At 43.9% G+C, this 18,856-nt stretch overlaps 1 long non-coding RNA gene across 1 annotated transcript; it reads left to right on the forward strand.

Annotated features, from left to right (window-relative positions):
• Positions 1-4,981: 4,981 nt before the first annotated feature.
• Positions 4,982-13,176, forward strand: LOC131901292 (uncharacterized). Its single transcript, XR_009376464.1, has 3 exons — positions 4,982-5,129; positions 6,913-6,963; positions 13,045-13,176. It is a non-coding gene; the product is annotated as an uncharacterized LOC131901292 (long non-coding RNA).
• The last annotated feature ends 5,680 nt before the right edge of the window (positions 13,177-18,856 follow it).

Consider the following 18,856-nt stretch of genomic DNA (forward strand, 5'->3'; position numbering starts at 1 on the left):
AACAAAGCTCCCTGCTTTTGCAACGGGAGACTTGAACAGGCATTCTACATTTTCAATTATGGGACATTGGGAGATTCCTATTCTCTCAACTGGCTTTAACAGGTGTCTCTCCTTCATTTGACACTGGCCCCAAATTAGAACCACACCTGCCTCGTTAGCCGGCATTGAGGCTGGCATTTCTGATAGCAACTTTCCTCGGGGCTTGTGTTTGTCTTACTGAAAAACAAGATCATGTACAACAGCTTTTCCATAGCTCTTTTGGAGAGATTTTCTCCCACTGATCTATCTCATTTTGCTTGTTCCTTCCTTCCCCAGATGCAGAGCTTCAGGTATCTGTGGCTCTGTTCCTCTGCTAGCTGCCTTTGGAAGTAGGGGCTTTTTTTCTCCCCCTGAATCTGCCTCAAATTCTAGCAGCTTTTTCAGGTCATGCATTTTCTGGGGAGGATTATGTCCCTTCTGTTTCTTCAGAGTCTTTTTCGCAGACAGTTCCCAGTTTGGTCTCAATTTATCCCCTCTACCCCAGAAACAGTTTCTGACACTACAGTGGTGGCTTTCTCTGCTCCTGAAGTTAGGGGCATTTTGTCTGTTTTCCGGGTCTGTGTGGTTAGCGTACAGACTGAAAATCTAACAAGGGAGGTTTTTGCCATTTCTAAACTTCCATTAGGACAGGTGTTTTGCCTTATCAGACTTTCACCCGGCCCAGTCCCCAGTGGGTTGCATTTGCTTGTTGGGGTGCTCAAGGACAGGGCTTGTGCCAGAGGCAATCACCCCTCAGGGCTACACTCCCTCATCTCAGGGAGTCAGTTGAAACAAAGCTTTTCTCAAAGAGGTGCTTTCTCTGACAGAAAAGAAAGCTTTACTCCTGGATAGTTCTGTTCTGCCCTGGCTGGGCTCTTTCCCCAGACAGTGTTCTGACTCAGCAGCACAACTGCTTCAGACACAGTTCAGCTTTACTCTTTTCCCAGAAAGGTCCTTACTTTGATAGAAAAGCTTTTTCTCAGATTTCTTTTTGCAGCTGTGGACCGATCAACCCGGGACTTGTAGGAAAGCAGACAACTGTGCCGTTTCCACTGGCTTTAGTTTTGTTTGTTCATTAGCAATCTTCCCCCTGGGTCCTGCACCTTCCTGCCTCAGCTCTGTGCTCCAGGAAGTTTGCAACTGCAGGAATCCTAGTATCCCCGAAATGCACTCCAACTCAGAGACGCTGGCCAGTCGCCTCTGGGTTTTTGGTCAGAAGCGAGGATACAATGCTAACAGTTTGCATTGCTTCAGGGGATCTTTGCATTAGGACCATTAGGAGCACCTTTTCATTCTGAAAGGCTCACTCAGAAACAAAACCCTTGATGCCTCAGCTCGGCTGTAACTGAAAAACTTGGCTTTTTTGCTTTTGTCAGGTAAAGTTTCCTGCCCTTTTGGGCTCTCTGTAGCTCTTTACCCACACTCTCCCAAGCGTTTCCCTCAGGGTACTCTGACCCACTGTCTTTTACTAGCATGAAGAGACAGAGCTTAGAAGAGGTTTTTAGGAACTTGTCCCTGCCTCCTGCATTGCAGGGAGGATTTTTAAAGCTTGAAAGAGAACTTAGAGAGGTTTTGCCATCTTAAGAGGTTTGTTGTTTTTCCTTAGAGCTAATCACAGGTGGTCCCCATACTAATCTTCAGGTGATTCTAATTTTTGTCCTTCTGAGATGGTGAGTTCTGAAAGGCTTTAGTTTTTAAGTTTAAGAGAGCTTTTGAGAAAGATGAAGGCTTTTTAGAGAGATTATTCCCTCAAATTTTCCAAGAAAAGCTTTATAGTTTAAGAGAAAGATTTTTTTTCCCCAAGAGAGAAAGACCAACTTTTCCCAAAACTTCGCAACTTTAAACTTTGACTTCTTACACCCCCATTTTTGCCTCAGGGAGAAGTTACTTTCTCCTGCCACTTGGGCTTAGTATTTCAGCTGTCCCCAGGACAAAAGCTTCCATAGGAAACCTTTTCTTCCCCATAAGCTCAAAGAGCTTTATTACTACCCTTAAAGACCAAAGAAAGATTTTTTCCTTCTCCAGTTTGCATTCGTAGCCCCCAAAGTTAGAAAATTGAAGAGTTTTTCTGTCTAGTTGCCTTACTTATTTTTTCCTACACAATCTTACACTTCTAAGTTTTTCCTAAACCATATTACTACCCTATGCCTTATTTTTAATTTTCCTGTCTGCTTTTGTCGCAGCTCCACTTAATTCTCCTGTCTGCTTTTGTCACAGCTCTACTTAATTTTCCCGTCTGCTTTTATCGCGGATCCTTGCCTTACCTGGGGACTTACCAGTGCACTGCCCTGACTGCGAAGAGTTCTGAGCCTTGAAAGGGTTCCCCGTACAGGCCACGTCCACCTCAACCAGCAAGGAAGATGCAACCCCAGGCTCTTCTCCAAGCAGTTTATTCAGGAACCTTGAACAATCTTCTGACCCCGGGGAAAGTCATTTTCTTCTTCTCTCTCACTCATACTCTCTCTCTCTCACTCTCTTTCTCACTCTCTTTCTTACTCTCTCTCTCACTCATACTCACTCTCTCATTCTCTGTCTCATTCTCACTCACAGTCACCCCCACAGTCACCCCCACAGTCACTCCCATAGTCACTCCCCTGGGAAAGTCAGCCCACGCCCTTTATAGCCACTGGGCAATCAACCCCGTGGTGCCACGTGGAAAATGCCAATAGGGTCAGACATACGCAAGCAAGCCAGATTAGGTCCAGGTGTGCAGAAGCAAGCCAGATCCTAGCCTTAGCCAAATAAGGAGCATCTGTCATCGGGAAGGCAGAAGCCAGACGCCATGCCATCTTTGAGGCACGGCCATGCACGGCTCTCTACACACCTCCAAGGAAATATCTATGTGTCACTAAAGTAAGTACACTGGCAGAACTATAATACTCAAAGTGGTACTCCCAATTTTCACCAAGGTATCACCTGAAAACTGTGAGATACAGAACTGCTCATGCCCAACCACAGATCCCTGACTGCAGGGACTATAGGGAGATACATGCACAAACACATAGAAAAATACACAACATAAACACATGTATGTGAGAGACAGAGAGACAGAGAAAGAGATACTTAGACAGAGAAAGAGAGACTGAGTGACAGAGGGAGAACTCTATCAATTGGATGCTGAACAAATGAATGCTGGTGTGTCCTCTCAGAGGGTAACAAAAGGAGCAGGGATCAGTCTGAGTCCCTGTATCCACACATTTAGATGTGTGACCAGGCCTCTCCAACTGCTGCTTGGAGAATCAAATGTACAAGGCCTTTTAAAGCAAGTAACAAAAAATTAACTCAAACTCACAGCAACTAACATCTCACACTAGCCAGCACTTGATAGAATCTCTTCAAAGTCATGCTGGGAATTCATACTACTGCCTCAGTCCATGAGTACTATGACTCATGCCACAGGCTCTGTTTTTGTTTCTTTTTAGAGGAAGCAGAATAGTCTTTGTCCTCATGTCATTCCTGTCCACATTTGAGGTTCTGCCTTTGGGAGGAGTTCAGAGACATGATTTTGGCATACCCTGAAGGCATACCCTAAAGGTGCAGCCTACCAGAATCACAGACCTTATATAAAATGAAGTAATGATGACAGAGTGAGATTGAAACCACAGGGTTTGAAAGAATAAATACCTATTCTTCATGCTCTCTTCTGTGATAAAGATCAGGCAATCTCACTGTTACTTTCTTTCAATGGTCATTTCCTGTAGCTGAGTGGTCAGTCTGCACCTTCTGCTTCACCTGCATCTTGGTGACGAAGGATTGGTGGGATGGTGGCTCTCTGGTGCTCCTTGTGGGTAGATGAACATAAATGAACTTGCAGTATCACTAGGCAAAGATAATGGACAGACCACCCTGAGTCCTAATCAAATGTTTGAGAAAGCTTGTTTACCAGTGACTCGGTGACACCGCAAATTATTTTGTCCTGTGCTTCAGATGCCCCCTCTGGGGAACTCAGCTGTGTCCTCTATTTGAAGGGAAGTGGTTATCCCAGCTATCTGGTTTTCTGTGCCCTCATAGCACATGCTCCAAGTAACCAAGGAGATAGCCTCTTCAGGCTCATTCACAGCTGCAGACTCAGAATTCAACTTGGCTGCAGAGTCCACAAGCCTGTTGGTTTACAAGTCAGGAAAAAATTGCCATAGTTCAAAATCACCCCAGTCATTTAGAGGTTCCCCAAATATCTTGACAGGTCACTCTAACCATATAACAATTGATGGAGAAGACATATAAGGGCAGAACATGGTCACCAGACTCAACAAGTCTCCTCACTGACAACTGAGGAACACAGAGCAGCTGGGAAGTAACTAAAGTTAGCCACTGTGGTTGAAGTAGAGTGATGTCCTGCCTTGAAATGAGCACATCTCATTAATCCCTCCCGCTTTAATGTCAGTCTCATGTTCACACATCAATGCCTATCTAGCAAAAGAATGAAAGCCAAGATATCCCAGCATAAAGCATTGGCCTTACCAGTTCCTGACTTCTGAGCCAGAACAATTAATATCCTGGAATCCTAGAATTTCAAGAGGCATGACAAGCAGGGAAGTTCTGTTTGTTCCCAGAGACTCCAGCTTTCTGTTCCCCATTACTGGAAGATTCAGCACAAGCCCACTTCCTCCAGGAATCCCTTTTCTTGCACAGAACTCATTACATGATTCTCTTGACCATTTCTTTCTGGACATTTTACATTGAGACTGAATGTCAGCTTTCTTCAGTCACTCTCTGGTTTCTCTAAACTCTCCATTCTCTTTCTGAATTAGACTCTTCAGTATGCCATCATGTTCATCAGTAAATGGTGAAGGCACTGAATAAACTTCCCAAGGACAGTGGGTGTTGCCACAACATAGTGACATCACAGAGGATGCCAGGGCTCTCCAGGATACATTAGAATGTCTAAGGAAGAGCTGCAGATGTCATGGGAACTGAGATAGCTAAGAACTTTCCTTACACTAGATGTCAAGTTGTCCTTTGCAGGAGCCTCTGCTGGGATACAAAAGAAGCCCTTCAGCATCCCCTTCATCCAAAGCCAGAGATCTCTCCCTGATTGATTGAACATCCTTCAGTTCTTTCCCTGTGTAGATCTGAATCTTTATCTCCTACTGAAATTTTATGTACACAAGGTAATAATATCATAGAAATTTATATATGCTAAAGTTTATCATAAGTACCTGCAACTGAGGTGACTGGCCACACTAGTGGAAACCCATGAACTGTGGACTGGTGGCTGTGGAGCCCCCATGAGACTGGACTAGGTCCTCTGGATACAGAAGATGGTTGTTTGGCTCGAACTGTTTGGGAGGCACCCAGACAGGGGATAGGGATCTATCCGTGGTCAATGGGCAGGCTTCTGGAACCCAGTGCCTGTGGTGTGACACCTTGAACAGCCTTGGTTTAGTGTGATATGGCCATGGAGCCCAGTGAGACTAAAATCTGTGTCATCAGCATGTGTGTAGTGGGTGATGTACTCTCTGTTCAGTAGCACAAAATGGTCTGCTATTACTGGGTAGTAAAGATGGCCAGATAGCTGGAGTCTTCCACACAGAACATGAGTTTCCCTTAGAGCAAAGGATATTCAGGAAAATCCTTTGCAAGCCCCTTCATAGTTAGCAACATAGACACTTGAGTTCCACTGGACACTCTAGATCAATGGTTATTTTTTTTCCAATTTTCTGACCCTTTAAATCTTTAAATAGCATGAACAGTAGTTCCTCGTGTTGTGGTGAACCCTAAACATAACTGTTTCATTGTTTCTTAACTTTAATTTTGCTACTGTTTTTTTTTAAAGTTTTATTTATTTATTATATATACAGTATTCTGTATGCACACATCCCTGCAGGCCAGAAGAGGGCACCGGATATCATTAAAGATGGTTGTGAGCCACCATGTGGTTGCTGGGAATTGAACTCAGGATCTTTGGAAGAGCAAGTAGTGCTTTTAACCTCTGAGCCATCTCTCCAGTCCTAATTTTGCTACTGTTATGAATTGTAATTCAAATATTTGATGTGCAGTATATCTGATATGCGACCGCCCAAAGGGGTGGCGACCCACACAGGTTGATGACCACAGCTCTGAATGCAGGCAGAAATCTCCTCAAATTCTGGCAGTGATGGTGGGACAGTGTGATTCTTAGTTTTGATTATCAGACTGAATCAAACTAGTCACCTGGGAAGAGGGAACTCAATGAGGAATTATATAGATCAGATTTTTCTTTGAACTTGTCTCTGTGGGATTTTATTAATTGTTAATTGAGATAAGACTCCCTAAAATGGGCAGAATCATTTCATTGTCTGCAACCTATACTGTGTACATATGAAGAAGCTAGAGCATAAGCATAAGCAAACAGGTAGCATGAGTACATTTGTTTATCTCTGCTCTTGGCTGTGGATGTGACATGATTAGCTGAGTTCCTATCCTGATTTTCCAAAAATGGAACTATTACCTGGAATTGTGGGCTATGATCAATTCTTAACATTCTAAGTTGCTGTGCCTGATAATTCAGTGCAATAAAGATATTAAGAAAGGACTATATGACAGAGGGGTTTTCACAAGTCAGTGACATGTGTGTTTCATGAAATGCTCAACAGCACCTTATCTGTCTCAGAAGAAGAGATCCTACTTTCTCCTGAACCCAACCTGTGTTTCCCTGTCACAGTTTTACAAAGACTCAGAGACACCCAAAGACTCACAAACCACTTCAACCTGTCAATAAGTGTCCCCTGAAATTGTCTTGCCATAACAAGTACCATGCTAAATTCTTCTAACGTGTTATATACAAGCTTCACTTCAATGAATGTATTTTTCTTTGAATTTCCTGACCATTGGAATTTTCAGATATGAGGAACTGGATCTGAATTCACTGCCTTGACAATGATTTTCAATCTTATGCTATGTCCTTCCTTGAAGGTCAGAAGAGGCTCCTTAAATCTGAGAGCAATGTAGCACCATAAATTCCAGGTATGCGGGGGTATAAGTAATGATTGGCAATGTGTCCACTAGTTACCTTATGTTGGAGATTAACTCCAGGGCTGATGTACATAGATACCTGTGAAAACTTGTCGGTATCACGCTAACTTCTGTGCCTCTTCAACAAGGTTTCTGTAAATGGATCTTTGACAAATTTCTTCCTTTGAAAGTAAATAGACCTTATCAGATGTGAAAAGTTACTTTGATTTTTGTCCTTCTCCTCCTAGGACATGAAACAGGCCCTTTTGAGCTACATGAAAGGTTATCCAAAGAGAATAAGGTCTGAAATAGTCACAGGTACAGGTTTAGAATGCAGGTCTGAGGAAAAGAGTGCAAAACAAGGGCAGGACAGCAGGAACACCCAGGAAATTCTTGGTTATGTCTTTGGCAGTTTAGCCTCTCTGCATGCCAGTTTCTTCTACCTAGAGAAAGATGGGTTGGGATACACCATCGAGATGGGGGCTGTCACAAGGCATGACTTACAAAATCACTTCCTTCATAAGTGGGACATTTTTTTTTCATGTTTCTTTTTGTGTGTGGGGTTACATGCTAGCATTTATATGTGTAGCTAGAGTTTTCCTGCCTGGCCCACAGTCAGGACAAATCTTTGTCACCCGCCAGTCCCACAGCCACTCAGACCCAACCAAGTAAACACAGAGACTTATATCGGTTACAAACTGTATGGCCGTGGCAGGCTTCTTGCTAACTGTTCTTACAGCTTAAATTAATCCATTTCTATAAATCTATACCTTGCCACATGGCTCGTGGCTTACCGGGATCTTCACATGCGGCTTGTCATGGTGGCGGCTGGCAGTGTCTCTCTCTCTCATTCTTCCACTTCCCAGAATTCTTCTCCTTGTCCCGCCTATATTTCCTGCCTAGCCAATGGCCAATCAGTGATTTATTTACTGACCAATCAGCAACACACTTGACATACAGACCATCCCACAGCATATATGAGCTAAGTTGCATATCTATTTCTGGAGAACATCTCTTTCTGGGTACAAAAGAATCAGATATTAAACTTAAAAAATGCTGAAAATTATGCTTTAGGCAGAGAATCACTTCACTTGGTTGAAAAAAATTAACAATTCTCTTCATGACCATTATCAAATATTGTACGTGGCTCCTGTCCTTCGCCATTTGGAAAGAGTCACCAGCTAGCTATTCTTTATTAATTAGCCACTTTCAGATGCTAAAAGTAAAGAAGATGGAGAGGGAAGGTAGAAATCAACATGTTTGATCCTAAATATAGAGTGATGTTTGCCTGTTGTAATCTCAGAATTCTAATCCTTATCTGGCTAATCTAACAACAAATAAATGCCACCTGTGCCCATTGTTGTATTTTTTTTTGTTTTTGTTTTTTTTTTTTTTGGTTTTTCGAGACAGGGTTTCTCTGTGTAGCTTTGCGCCTGTCCTGGAACTCACTTGGTAGCCCAGGCTGGCCTCAAACTCACAGAGATCCGCCTGGCTCTACCTCCTGAGTGCTGGGATTAAAGGCGTGTGACACCACCGCCCGGCTCCATTGTTGTATTTTAATAAAAGCACATAAACGATTTTGGTGACTTACTATAACTCATGTAGTATGTATTGAGTCCAGCTATTAATAATTTCTTCTCTGTCTTGCTATTCTTATTTGGAAGATTTGTTTGTTTGAGTGGAAGTGAACCACCCCAATTTAAATTGGAGAAAAATTTTTAAATAAATACTGTAACAGAATATGTTTGGGAGTTGTAAAAGTTTTTCCACTGAAAAAAATCAGAATTTAAGAGGATCCTGTTACATGCTGGGGGCAGACATCAGAGTCAGCAAAGCTTGCAAAAACAGAGTTTTTTTCTTTTAGCACTTTGATGGAAGAAGCACTTCATTTTCTTTAATTTTATAATTAATTTAATTTTACGTATCAGCCATGTATTCCCCTGTCCTCCCTTCTATGGGTCCCCCCCCTCGCTCTCCCCCCAATCCACCCCCCATTCCCATCTGCTCCAGTGCAAGGACTCCCGTGGGGATTCAGCTCAGCCTGGTAGATTCAGTGGAGGCAGGTCCAGTCCCCTCCTTCCTTCACCCAGGCTGAGCAAAGCTCTGGGCTCCAAAAATCCAGCTCATGCACTAAGGACATGTTCTGGTCCCACTGCCTGGGGGCTTCCTAAATAGTTCAAGCTAATCAACTGTCTCACTTATCCAGAGGGCCTAATACAGTTGGGGGCTCCTCAGCTATTGGTTCATAGCTCATGTGTTTCCACTAGTTTGGCTATTTGTCCCTGTGCTTTTTCCAATGATGGTCTCAATATCTCTTGCTCATACAATCTCTCTTCTCTCTCGCTGATTGGGATCCTGGAGCTCCACCTGGGGCATGGCCGTGGATCTCGGCATCTGCTTCCATCAGTCATTGGAGGAGAGTTCTAGCACGACAGTTAGGGTGTTTAGCCATCTGATCACCAGAGAAGGTTAGTTCGGGCTTTCTCTTGACCATTGCCAATAGTCTATTGTGGAGGTATCCTTGTTGATTTTTGGGGACTTCTCTAGCACTTTTCTTCTTCCTATTCCCATGGGGTCTTCATTTATCTTGGTCTCTTTTTCCTTGTTCTCCCTCTCTGTTCCTGATCAAGCTGGGACCTCCTGCTCCCCTAAGCTTTCTTTCTCCCAACACTTGCCCTTCATTAACTCCCCTCATGTTCAGTTTGCTCATGTAGACCTCATTCATTTCTCTGTTGTTGGGTGATCTTTCTTAGGGTCCTGTTTTCTAGGTAGCCTCCCTGGAGTTGTGAGTAGCACTCTAGTCATCCTTCGTTTTACATCTATTATCCTTCTATGAGTGAACACATACCAAGTTTGTCTTTCTGAGTATGGGTTACCTCACTCAGGGTGATTTTTTTCTAAATCCATCCATTTGACTGCAAACCTCATGATGTCATTGTTTTACTCTGTTGAGTACTACTCCATTGTGTATATGTACCACATTTTATTTATCCATTCTTCAGTCGAAGGGCATCTAGGTTGTTTCCCGGTTCTGGCTATTACAAATAATAATGCTATGAACATAGCTGAGCATGTGCCCTTGTGGTATGATTGAGCATTCCTTGGGTATATGCCCAAGAGTGATATAGCTGTGTTTGGGGGAGATTGATTCCCAATTTTCTAAGAAATCGCCATATTCATTTCCAAAGTGGAAAAGTACAAGCTTGCATTTCCACCAACAATGTAGGAGTGTTTCCCTTGCTCCACATCCTCTCCAGTGTTTTTGATCTTAGCCATTCTGATGGGTGTAAGGTGGTATCTCACAGTCCTTTTGATTTGCATTTCCCTGCTGATTAGGGAGGTTGAGCAATTCCTTAAATGTCTTTTAGCCATTTGAGCTTCCTCTGTTGAGAATTCTCTGTTTAGCTCTATAGCTCATTTCTTAATTGGACTGTTGGATATTTTGATGTCTAATTTCTTGAGTTCTTTATATATTCTGGATATCAGCCCTCTGTCAGATGTGGGGTTGGTGAAGATCTTTTCCCATTCTGTAGGCTGTCACTTTGTCTTGTTGACTGTGTCCTTTTCTCTACAAAAGCTTCTCTGGTATAAGAGGTCCCATTGATTAATTGTTTCTCTCAGTGACTGTGATACTGGTGTTATATTTAGGAAGTGATCTCCTATGCAAATGCGTTCAAGACTACTTCCTACTTTCTCTTCTATCAGGATCAGAGTAACTGGATTTATGTTGAGTTACAAATTTATATATATATAAATTTTGATATAAAATTCACACTTTAAGGAAAGTTTAAAGAATCAAAATATCATCAAAGTATTATGAGAACAGTGGCAATAGAATCGTCCTTTAATTTTGGCTTTCTTCTGCTGCATATCAGTTGATTCTTCTGACATGATACAGAGATTAAGCATTTTCTTTTTAACAACATCCTTGGCTTTAAAGAAGGAGAGAGTCATTATCCAACTCCAAAGCCAGCTTTAATTTTTAATTGATCTGGGACTACATAAACACCGTTTGTGATAAGTGTTTGTAGAGAAGAGCAAAAACAAACAATTAGGAAGACTTATGAATTTTATGTGTGATGTAATACCAACAGGCCAAGTTACTTTAAATTGGATGGTCATGCTGGTTGAGGAACTATTACCTCTTCTAATTAAGAGGTATGTCTTGTTCAAATCAAACTTTTATCAATTTTTTTTTCTAGAGCTGATGATCAAACCCAGGGCCTTGTGCATGCTAGGCAAGCACTCTACCACTGAGTTAAATCCCCAAGCCCATAGTTTTGGTTTTTTTTTTTTTTTTGGTTTTTTTCGAGACAGGGTTTCTCTGTTTAGCTTTGTGCCTTTCCTGGATCTCGCTCTGTAGACCTGGCTGGCCTTGAACTCACAAAGATCTGCCTGGCTCTGCCTCCCGAGTGCTGGGATTAAAGGCATGTGCCGCCACCACCGCCCGACCCTTTATCAATTTCGAATGTATTTATAGCTTACCTTCTCTGATAGAAACAAAAGCAAAACCTCATCCCCAATGTAACACATATCCTGGTTTCCATTCTGAGGTCAGCACATCCTTAAAATATACAGGCTGATTTAACTCTGTAGTTTTATTTCTATTATCCAAAGTCTCTCCACAGCTATTGTTCCTTCCTCATTAGCATTGAGAAAATACAAAGTTAATAAAGCATTATGTGGCTGGGAGGTGGTGGCGCACACCTTTAATCCCAGCACTGGGGAGGCAGAGGCAGGTGGATATTTGTGAGTTCAAGGACAGCCTGGTCTACAGAGTGAGATCCAGGAAAAGACACAAAGCTACACAGATAAACCCTGTCTCAAAAAATCAAAATAAATAAATAAATAAATAAATAAATAAATAAATAAAGCATTATGTAATCTATTTCTAGGGGATTTTGTTTCTCCTTTTTGTTTATTTAGCATACCCTTTAGAGTTCAATTTGATGTTTCTATGACTGTTTCTCCTGTAGCATTGTGTGGTATTCCTGTAATATATTTTATATGGTAATAAGCAAAAAACTGTTTCATTTTACCAGAGACATAGGCTAGATATTGTTAGGTTTAACATATATAGGTATACCCATGATGGCCATAACTTCTAGCAATTTCTGGATTACAGAATCAACCTTTTTGAAACTCAGAGCAGTTGCTCATGGAAATCTTGAGTAGGTATCAATGGAGGGATGTACATGTTTCAATTTTCCAAATTCTACAAAATGAAATGCATCCATCTGCCAGATTTAATTCCTCTGAGTGCCCTTTGGGTTACATCCTGTGGGTAGTGGAGTCTGATTGTAAAATTAACAAGTAGGATATTTCTATATAATTTCCTTAGCTTGTTTCCAGGTTATGGAAAAATCCTTTCTTAAAACCTCACTATTGACATGATTTTTTTATGAAACTCTGAGGCCTCCTGTACATTTCTTATCAATAGTTGATCAATCTCATTTTCTTGGGCAAGATCTTTAAATTCTTTGTCAAGAGTTTTCAATTCCCTTAAAAGCTCAACATGTTCCCTACGAGCCTGGAGGGCCCGTACCAGTGAGCCGAGATCTGGGACAGGGGGAGCCAACTCATCAAGAATAGGCCCGCAAAAATGGGAAGACACAAAAACATAGGGAGGGGCCATTGCAGAAGGGGGAACTGCCGGAGATTTTTGAGGTGGTATAAAAGGCCCAAGGACTCCTGTGTTAAGGGGAGATTTTTGCAGGGGGGTCAGTCTGGATTATGGTAACAGGCCGCCCCTTTCTCTAGGGAAGCCTCCTTGGTGGGGTCTAGAGGGGAGATAAAGGTCAAATTAACAGAGGGATGAGGATGGGCAGGAGTGGACTCCTGGGGATTGTTAGGTTTAAAAGTCGTGAGCATCCCCTCTTCCATAGAGCTCAGGTCATGAATCGAGGAACAGACTGAAGGCAGACCAGAAAGCGCTTGGGGGTCTTAGGACAGGTAGAGGGGGAGCGAAAGGCTTCTTTGGAGATTTTTTTCTCCTATATTAATAAGCTTTTGTATGTCAGGGGAATATTTATAGACCCTGAGAATGTTATTAATAATCAACAAAGGCTTTAAGATCTTTGTTCTTTACCCTAGTTCCTTGTATCTGCTAAAACCATCTCAAAAATCTAGTAAATAGAAGAGTAAGCCTCAGCCTGTCCTGGCATTTCCTGTTACCAGAAGCCAGACCTCTGGGGACTCATCCAAGGTGGCCACCCAGAGCGGCCCCTCAGGGGGTTTGGAAGATAAAAATGAAGAGGGGGAGGAAGGGGAGGTGGAGGAGGAGGAGGAGGAGCCCTCACCAGAGGACCCCCGCCAGGACAGATTTATCACAAATTAAATTTCCGCCTTTTGAAAAGCTGAAATCCGCCTGTGCTCAGTATGGTCCTAAGGCTCCTTTTACATTAGCCTTGGTGAACATTGGTTGACCCCTAATGACTGGTATTTTCTTACCTGTGCAGCTCTTTCTGGGGGTGACTTTGTCCTCTGGAAAATAGAATTCACAGAAAATTGTCGAGAAGTTGCTCAAAAAAATATTGAACAGCCGTCCTCAAAAACTTGGACATTAAAGAAACTCCTCGGCAACCCCCCTTACGATACAAACGCAGCACAGGCAAAATTCCCTCCTGGCCTCCTGGCCCAGATTCAAAACACGGGGGTCCAGGCCTGGAAACGCCTGCCCCAAAAGGGTTCGGCTACCACCTCATTAGCAAAGATTCGTCAGGGCCCTGATGAACCTTTTAGTGAATTTGTCTCTTGCTTAAATGATGCAGCTGAGAGACTTTTTGGGTGGAAGAAACAGGAAAGCACCTTTGTTAAACACTTGGCCTTTGAAAATGCAAACCCTGCCTGCCAGGAAGTCCTCCGCCCTCATAAAAACAGAGCGGACCTGTCTGAATTTGTGAGACTCTGTTCAGGTGTTGGCGCCGCCCATGCCATGGGATCAGCTATAGGTGCTGCCCTCAGGGCTTCACAACAGCCTGGAGCCCGCACCTGTTACTTCTGTAAACAACCCGGACATTTCGCTAGGGAATGTCCCCAGAAAAGTCACAGCCTCCCGCCCTTAGCCCAGCCAGCTCAGGAGGTCACCTCTATGAGGGCCCTGCCTTCCACTCTCTGTCCCCACTGCAACAAGGGCCGTCATTGGGCTACAGAATGCAGGTCAAAAGTCAATTATCTCGGTCAGCCCCTTCCTCCGTGGGTGCCGGGAAACTTCCAAAGGGGCCAGCCCCTGGCCCCAATGCCTCCAAGAGCGCACCCTGGGGCCTTGAGGTCAGCTCACCTCCTGCCTCCCCAGCCTCAACAAATTCTCCCGCCCCAGTTCCATTCTCCTCCCTCTGGAGAGCAACTCCAGGCAGTGCCGGATTGGACTTGTGTGCCGCCGCCACCGAAACAGTATTAAACTCCCTTGAAGGGGCTCAGGTCATCCCTACAAAGGTGACAGGGCCCTTACCTCCTAATGTTTGTGCACTTGTCCTTGGCCGTGCTTCTGTGGCCCTCCGAGGGGTCCAGGTCTACCCTGGCGTAATAGATAGTGATTTCTCAGGTGAAATTAAGATTCTGGCCACTGCTGTAAATGGCATGGTCACGATTCCTCAAGGTACGTGCCTGGCACAGCTAGTTCCTCTACCCTCCTCTGTCTGTGATAATCCTTCAATTACAAACACCCCTCAGGGGTCAGCTGGATTGGGCTCCTAGGACATCTACTGGGTCCAGCCTGTTACTCAGGATCGCCCTACTCTCACCCTTACTATAGAGGGAAAGAAGTTTCAGGGTATCTTGGATACAGGGGCAGACACTCCAGTCATTTCACAGTCTCACTGGCCGTCTGCTTGGCCACTGGTTCCATCCCTCACCAATTTAAAAAAAATCGTTCAGTCTAATAATCCTTTAATTAGTTCGAGGACACTTTCCTGGAAGGACGAGGAAGGAAACCAAGGGACTGTCACTCCTTTTATGGTTCCGCTAATGGTGTTGCAGCCTTTGTGGCCCAAGGCCACCCTACCTCCTTCCTAACGCCTTTCCGGTCAGCGCAGTTGGTTGAACTTTCAGCAATTTTAAAGGTTTTTCAGACCTATTCTGATCAACCTATTAATATCTATACAGATAGTGCCTATATTGCCTTTTCCATCCCCTTGTTAGAAACCTCTCCAGCCATAAGGCCTACCTCCAACGCCACCCCACTTTTCTCCCAGATTCAACAGCTTATCCAGACTCGCCAACACCCAATTTTATAGGCCATATTAGAGCCCACAGTGATCTTCCTAGACCGTTAACTGATGGCAATGCACAGGCCGGTGCCGCCACCAGGCTGACTTTCCCTGTCATGGTCAGCTCAGTCCTACAGGCACAAACTGCCCATAAGATCCACTATTTAAATTCCCAGGCCCTCTGACTTTTTTTAAGATCTCTAAACAACAGGCTGGAGAAATTGTCAAACAATGTCCCTCTTGTGTTGTTTCTCACCCTGCCCACACTTGGGAGTCAACCCTCGAGGCCTCCTTCCCAACCAAATCTGGCAGACAGATGTTACTCATTGCCTCATGTCTCTATAGATACCTTTAGTGGCTTTATCTTCACCTCTCCTCATGCTGGGGAAGCCACAAAGGATGTTCTTTCTCACCTGATTCTTGCCTTTTCTGCCTTGGGAAATCCAGCTAAGATAAAGACAGACAATGGCCCTGCTTATACCAGCACAGACTTCAAAACATTTTGTGATAGTCTACAAATTATTCATACCACAGGGATACCTTACAATTCCCAGGGACAGGGCATAATAAAATGAGCCCACCAGACCCTAAAGACCTGGTTGGCTCGCCTCAAGTCTTCTAACCTTCATTTTACCTCCCCCAGAGATCAATTGAGCCATGATCTGTTTGTTCTCAACTTCCTCACCTTAGATGCTGCAGGGCACTCTGCCGCTGACAGGCACTGGCACCCTTCTCCAGATGCCACCCGGCCACTAGCCATGTGGCGAGATCCCCTCATTGGGCGTTGGAAGGGCCCGACCCAGTCCTTATATGGGGAAGAGATTCGGCCTGCATTCTTGACTAGATATACTCTGCTCCCAGATGGTTACCAGAATGCCTGGTTAGAGATGTAAATATACCTGATCTGCCCAGGAGAGATAGCCCCTCTCCTGAGGAAACTAATTCTGTTTCAAATGCTGTCCCTCAGGCAAGCCCTCCAGGCTGTTGTCCTCATCCACAGCAACACCCACCAGGCCTTTAGCTCTTTTATCACTCTGCTCAGAGTTCCTGTGGGGGGACATTGCGAACTTTACAGCAAACTGTGTTTGAGACCTTTCACACGGTATACAAGTCCCATAGTCAATTATGTTCTGGGCTGTGACACTGCTTGTCACAAATCCAGTCTGACAGCAGGGGTCATATTTTCCAAGGGCAGTGCTGAATTTTCATCCAAGGTGTCAGAAAGACTTGTCGTACTTGCTGTCCTTGGTGTCACAGGTGGTCATAGCCATGTTGGGCCAGCTTGTCACAGCCTGTGGCTGGCAGGTAGCACAGCAAACAGGGTAGCACCAGAGATGCCACTCAGGGCACTTAGGTCCCTTCCACCTAGACTAACCTATTATTCCTCAGATCAATTCCTAGATCTCTAGGAAGAGAAGCCACACTGAGACGACTGCCTTGATGGGAGCTTGTTACTGCCGTCACCTTAGCAGTCCTTTTAGGGGTTGGAGCAATGGAAATAGGCACAGGAATTGCCTCTCTGGTCCTGTCCAACCAACATTACTCTGAACTTCGACTGTCCATAGATGAGGATATTGCCCAAATTGAACAGGGAATTTCTGCCCTCAAGTAATCCCTTTCCTCCCTAGCTGAGGTAGTTTTACAGAACAGGAGAGGCCTGGATCTCCTCTTTCTACAACTGGGTGGCCTTTGTACTGCGCTCAAAGAGAAATGTTGCTTCTTTACAGACCACACCTGAGTAGTCAGGGACAGTATAGTAAAGGTCAGAAAAGAACTAGAAAAAGAGAAAAAGAAAAGGAGAACAAGAGCTTGGGTGGTTCCAGAATTGGTTTTCCAACTCCCCTTAGCTAACAACACTTTTTTCTTCCCTCCTAGGACCTGTTGTAGGCCTGCTCCTGGTCCTTGCCTTTGGGCCATGGGCAATTTTCTGGCTCACTCAGTTCATCCGAAGCCAAATAACAGACCTGCTGGCCAGGCAGATCCAGGTTTATGACCACTGCTTTGATATGCAGGACTCCAGGGTTGAAATTTTGTCTGATGAGAGATGCCCGACACAGACCACTTCACTCGGGGAAGACTGCAACTGTGTGTGAGAAAAAGGCTCGCTCAAGGCATGATTGGAATGCAGCTGGGACTGCACAGGCTGGGGACCATGGTACACCAAAATCCCAAGAGCCTGGATTATATGACCTGTTGCATAGCGGTTGTGCAGTAGCAACCTTGCGCTTACCCATTTCTGCTCCCTCAAAAAACTGCACGGTCCATTGATTCCCGCACTATGGGGACGCCTGTGGTGCTTGAGTCTGGATAGACATTCCCTCTTGGACCCTTTTTTCTCAACCTTTAGAGGGATAGGGCCTCTGTAATCCTCCATGCAAAGCCTCTTTCAGAGCCCTCCTTTTAGACCATTCAAACCTGGTTTATGTTGGCCCTTAGATTTATTACTAAGAAGGGGGAGATGTCAAGGACAAGGACAGAATCTCTAAGGACAGGCAACTAGATCATCTTATAGTCAGGTTGCCTAGCAACAGGACATTGAGGCAGAGCCCTTGACCCTTTCACCCTGAAAACATCCTATACAAACATCCTTAGCTTGCCCCACCTTATGCAAATAACAGCTTCTTGCTACCCCCACCCTGCAGGAACTATATAAACCCTCTTGGAGAAAATAAAGTTGCACCTTGAACAGAATCTAGACTTGGTGTATTTCCTTTGTATCTCCTGTCCCTATCATTCTGTCCTTAGGGTAGTTGAGAACCCTTTGAAGCACTGCAGGCAGGGCAATGAGAGAAATTGTATGAACGAACTACAAAGAAGAAATAAGATAGACAAGCTATTGGCTAACGACTTTAATCCCAACACTCCAAAGCCAGGTGCAGGTATATCTGCCTCTGAGTAGGATGCCAGAATAGTCTATGTAATCAGGTCCAAGACAGATAGAACCTAGATGAGCAATTGTCCTTGTGGTAAGATGGAAGAGTAACATTGCGTATATGCACAAAGTGGTATAACTGGATCATGAGGTAGATTGATTCCCAATTATCTGAGGATATCATATTGATTTCCACAGTGCCTGTATAAATTTGAACCTGTGACAGCAATGAATTCCCTTGCTCCATATCGTTTCTAACATTTGCTGTCACTTGTGTTATTGATCTTAGCCATTCTTACAAGTGTAAGACGAAAGCTCAGAGTCCTTTCAATGTGCATTTGCTTGATGGCTAAGATGTTGAACATTTTTTCAAGTGTTTCTCAGCCACTTTAGATTCTTCTACTGAGAATTCTATTTAGAGGTATACTCCATTATAATTGCATTATTTGGTTTGTTGTTTAGTTTCCAGAGTTCTTTATTATCTTTTGTGAGAAAACCCAGAAGCACATAGACAAACATGTTGTACTCACTGATACATGAAAATTAGCTGTTAAGTAAAGTACACTCACAATAAACATAGTTAATCACAATACAATCCACAGATGCATAGAGGCTAAGTAAGAAGAGCAGCTCTAGGGTATATGCATGAATCTCACTGGGAGAAGTATATAGAATAGATTTTGTGGGTGCACTGGAGGCAGTTGGAGATGGGAACAGGATTGGTCAGGTGAGTAAGGAAGGGGCAGAGGAGAAGACAGGGAGAAATAACTGGATTAGGGGAGATTTTAGCAGGAGACATGGACATAGTGCAGTGGAAACTTCATGG

Source organism: Peromyscus eremicus, unplaced genomic scaffold (assembly GCF_949786415.1).
Source record: "Peromyscus eremicus unplaced genomic scaffold, PerEre_H2_v1 PerEre#2#unplaced_70, whole genome shotgun sequence".
Lineage (NCBI taxonomy): Eukaryota > Metazoa > Chordata > Mammalia > Rodentia > Cricetidae > Peromyscus > Peromyscus eremicus.